Here is a 5,127-nt window from a genome sequence, read left to right as displayed (position 1 = left end):
ATTGGGTTCTTGGTTACCTTCCTCACCAAAGCCCTTCTCCCAACATTGCTCAGTTTGGCCGGGCGGCAAACTCTAGGAAGTCTTGGTGGTCCAAACTTCTTCCAATTAAGAATGATGGAGGCCACTGTATCTTGGGGACCTTCAATGCTGCAGACTTTTTTTGCTACCCTTCCCCAAATCTTTGCCTCGACACAATCCTGTATCAGAGCTCTACGGACAATTCCTTCGACCTCATGGCTTGGTTTTTGCTCTGACATGTACTGTCAACTGCAGGACCTTATATAGACAGCTGTGTGCCTTTCCAAATAATTTCCAATCAATTGAATTTACTACAGGTGGATTCCAATCAAGTTGTAGTGTCACGTTCCTGACCTGTTTTCCTTTGTTTTGTATTTGTTTTAGTTGGTCAGGGCGTGAGTTGGGTGGGTTGGTCTAGGTTTGATTTTCTATGTTGGGATTTTGTGTTCGGCCTGGTATGATTCTCAATCAGAGACAGCTGTCAATCGTTGTCCCTGATTGAGAATCATACTTAGGCAGCCTGGGTTTCACCTGTGTTTTGTGGGTGTTTGTTCCTGTGTCAGTGTTTGGGCCACACAGGACTGTTTCAGGTTAGTCACGTTTGTTGGTTGTTGTATTTTGTAGTGTTTGTTGTTTTCCCATTAAAATATGAATACTTACCAATCCGCATCTTGGTCCGATCCATGCTCCTCCTCGTCTGAGGAGGAGAACGACTACGACAGCCGTTACAGAAACACCCACCATAACAGGACCAAGCGGATTGGAGAAGGAAGGCAAGAACAACAGCAATGGGGAAAAGAGGAATGGACTTGGGAGGAAATCCTAGACGGTAAAGGACCCTGGGCAGAGCCAGTGGAGTGTCGCCGCCCCAAAGCGGAGCTGGAGGCAGCGAAAGCGGAGAGGAGGTTTTATGAGGCGAAAGCAAGGCAGAGCGGCTGGAAGCCCGAGAGGCTCACCCAAAAATTTCTTGGGGAGGGGGCTAAAGGGGAGTGTGGCGAAGCCGGGTTGGATACCCGAGCCAACTCCCCGGGCTTACCGTGGAGTGAGAGGGCGTCGTACTGGTCAGACACCGTGTTATGCGGTGGAGCGCACGGTGTCCCCAGTACGCGTGCTTAGCCCAGTGCGGGCTATTCCACCTTGCCGCACTGGGAGGGCTAGGTTGGGCATCGAGCCGGGTGCCATGAAGCCGGCCCAACATATCTGGCCTCCAGTACGTCTCCTCGGGCCGGCGTACATGGCACCAGCCTTACAGGTGGTGTCCCCGGTTCGCCTGCATAGCCCAGTGCGGGCTATTCCACCTCGCCGCACTGGCAGGGCTACGGGGACCATTCAACCTGGTAAGGTTGGGGAGGCTCGGTGCTCAAGAGCACGTGTCCTCCTTCACGGTCCGGTATATCCGGCGCCACCTTCCCACCCCAGCCCAGTACCATCAGTGCCGACACCACGCACCAGGCTTCCAGTGCATTTCCAGAGCCCTGTTCCTCCTCCACGCACTCTCCCTGTGGTGCGTGTCTCCAGCCCAGTGCCTCCAGTTCCGGCACCACGCACCAGACCTACTGTGCGCCTCAGCAGGTCAGAGTCGGCCGTCTGCTCAACGCCGCCTGCGCTGCTTGCCTGCTCAGCGCAGCCTGTGTCTGAACTGCCTGCCTTCCCAGCGCTGTCTGAACTGCCTGCCTTCCCAGCGCTGTCTGAACTGCCTGCCTGCCCAGCGCTGCCCGTCTGTCCCGGGCCTTCAGAGCCGTCCAGCCAGGACCAGCCAGAGCCGTCCAGCCAGGACCAGCCAGAGCCGTCCAGCCAGGACCAGCCAGAGCCGTCCAGCCAGGACCAGCCAGAGCCGTCCAGCCAGGACCAGCCAGAGCCGTCCAGCCAGGATCAGCCAGAGCCGTCCAGCCAGGATCAGCCAGAGCCGTCCAGTCAGGATCAGCCAGAGCCGTCCAGCCAGGATCAGCCAGAGCCGTCCAGCCAGGAGCTGCCAGCCAGCCAGGAGCTGCCAGCCAGCCAGGATCCGCCGGAGCCTTCCGCCAGCCAGGATCCGCCAGAGCCTTCCGCCAGCCAGGATCCGCCAAAGCCTTCCGCCAGCCAGGATCCGCCAGAGCCTTCCGCCAGCCAGGATCCGCCCCTCAGTCCGGTGCTGCCCCTCAGTCCGGTGCTGCCCCTCAGTCCGGTGCTGCCCCTCAGTCCGGTGCTGCCCCTCAGTCCGGTGCTGCCCCTCAGTCCGGTGCTACCCCTCAGTCCGGTGCTACCCCTCAGTCTGTTACTGCTCTTTGGAATAGTGGGATTGACATGGAGGGTGGATATTGGGAGGAGGCCACGGAAGCGGGGGTTGACTATGGTGGGGTGGGGACCACGACCAGCGCCAGAGCCGCCACCGTGGACAGACGCCCACCCAGACCCTCCCCTAGACTTTGTGCTGGTGCGCCCGGAGTTCGCACCTTAAGGGGGGGGGTTCTGTCACGTTCCTGACCTGTTTTCCTTTGTTTTGTATTTGTTTTAGTTGGTCAGGGCGTGAGTTGGGTGGGTTGGTCTAGGTTTGATTTTCTATGTTGGGATTTTGTGTTCGGCCTGGTATGATTCTCAATCAGAGACAGCTGTCAATCGTTGTCCCTGATTGAGAATCATACTTAGGCAGCCTGGGTTTCACCTGTGTTTTGTGGGTGTTTGTTCCTGTGTCAGTGTTTGGGCCACACAGGACTGTTTCAGGTTAGTCACGTTTGTTGGTTGTTGTATTTTGTAGTGTTTGTTGTTTTCCCATTAAAATATGAATACTTACCAATCCGCATCTTGGTCCGATCCATGCTCCTCCTCGTCTGAGGAGGAGAACGACTACGACAGCCGTTACAGAAACACCCACCATAACAGGACCAAGCGGATTGGAGAAGGAAGGCAAGAACAACAGCAATGGGGAAAAGAGGAATGGACTTGGGAGGAAATCCTAGACGGTAAAGGACCCTGGGCAGAGCCAGTGGAGTGTCGCCGCCCCAAAGCGGAGCTGGAGGCAGCGAAAGCGGAGAGGAGGTTTTATGAGGCGAAAGCAAGGCAGAGCGGCTGGAAGCCCGAGAGGCTCACCCAAAAATTTCTTGGGGGGGGGGGGCTAAAGGGGAGTGTGGCGAAGCCGGGTTGGATACCCGAGCCAACTCCCCGGGCTTACCGTGGAGTGAGAGGGCGTCGTACTGGTCAGACACCGTGTTATGCGGTGGAGCGCACGGTGTCCCCAGTACGCGTGCTTAGCCCAGTGCGGGCTATTCCACCTTGCCACACTGGGAGGGCTAGGTTGGGCATCGAGCCGGGTGCCATGAAGCCGGCCCAACATATCTGGCCTCCAGTACGTCTCCTCGGGCCGGCGTACATGGCACCAGCCTTACAGGTGGTGTCCCCGGTTCGCCTGCATAGCCCAGTGCGGGCTATTCCACCTCGCCGCACTGGCAGGGCTACGGGGACCATTCAACCTGGTAAGGTTGGGGAGGCTCGGTGCTCAAGAGCACGTGTCCTCCTTCACGGTCCGGTATATCCGGCGCCACCTTCCCACCCCAGCCCAGTACCATCAGTGCCGACACCACGCACCAGGCTTCCAGTGCATTTCCAGAGCCCTGTTCCTCCTCCACGCACTCTCCCTGTGGTGCGTGTCTCCAGCCCAGTGCCTCCAGTTCCGGCACCACGCACCAGACCTACTGTGCGCCTCAGCAGGTCAGAGTCGGCCGTCTGCTCAACGCCGCCTACGCTGCTTGCCTGCTCAGCGCAGCCTGTGTCTGAACTGCCTGCCTTCCCAGCGCTGTCTGAACTGCCTGCCTTCCCAGCGCTGTCTGAACTGCCTGCCTGCCCAGCGCTGCCCGTCTGTCCCGGGCCTTCAGAGCCGTCCAGCCAGGACCAGCCAGAGCCGTCCAGCCAGGACCAGCCAGAGCCGTCCAGCCAGGACCAGCCAGAGCCGTCCAGCCAGGATCAGCCAGAGCCGTCCAGCCAGGATCAGCCAGAGCCGTCCAGTCAGGATCAGCCAGAGCCGTCCAGCCAGGATCAGCCAGAGCCGTCCAGCCAGGAGCTGCCAGCCAGCCAGGATCCGCCGGAGCCTTCCGCCAGCCAGGATCCGCCGGAGCCTTCCGCCAGCCAGGATCCGCCAGAGCCTTCCGCCAGCCAGGATCCGCCAGAGCCTTCCGCCAGCCAGGATCCGCCAGAGCCTTCCGCCAGCCAGGATCCGCCAGAGCCTTCCGCCAGCCAGGATCCGCCCCTCAGTCCGGTGCTGCCCCTCAGTCCGGTGCTGCCCCTCAGTCCGGTGCTGCCCCTCAGTCCGGAGCTACCCCTCAGTCCGGTGCTACCCCTCAGTCTGTTACTGCTCTTTGGAATAGTGGGATTGACATGGAGGGTGGATATTGGGAGGAGGCCACGGAAGCGGGGGTTGACTATGGTGGGGTGGGGACCACGACCAGCGCCAGAGCCGCCACCGTGGACAGACGCCCACCCAGACCCTCCCCTAGACTTTGTAATGGTGCGCCCGGAGTTCGCACCTTAAGGGGGGGGTTCTGTCACGTTCCTGACCTGTTTTCCTTTGTTTTGTATTTGTTTTAGTTGGTCAGGGCGTGAGTTGGGTGGGTTGGTCTAGGTTTGATTTTCTATGTTGGGATTTTGTGTTCGGCCTGGTATGATTCTCAATCAGAGACAGCTGTCAATCGTTGTCCCTGATTGAGAATCATACTTAGGCAGCCTGGGTTTCACCTGTGTTTTGTGGGTGTTTGTTCCTGTGTCAGTGTTTGGGCCACACAGGACTGTTTCAGGTTAGTCACGTTTGTTGGTTGTTGTATTTTGTAGTGTTTGTTGTTTTCCCATTAAAAATATGAATACTTACCAATCCGCATCTTGGTCCGATCCATGCTCCTCCTCGTCTGAGGAGGAGAACGACTACGACAGCCGTTACATGTAGAAACATCTCAAGGATGATCAATGGAAACAAGATGCACCTGAGCTCAAATTCGAGTCTCATAGCAAAGGGTCTGGATACCTATGTACTGTAAATAAGATATTTCTGTTTTTATTTATGAAAGAAAAAGAAATGTGCAAAAAATTCTAAAAACCTGTTTTTGCTTTGTCATTATGGGGTAATATGTGTAGATTGATGAGAAA

This window comes from Salvelinus alpinus, chromosome 29 (assembly GCF_045679555.1).
Source record: "Salvelinus alpinus chromosome 29, SLU_Salpinus.1, whole genome shotgun sequence".
NCBI lineage: Eukaryota > Metazoa > Chordata > Actinopteri > Salmoniformes > Salmonidae > Salvelinus > Salvelinus alpinus.
The sequence above is the reverse complement of the archived record's forward strand: the minus strand, read 5'-3'. Positions refer to the sequence as shown.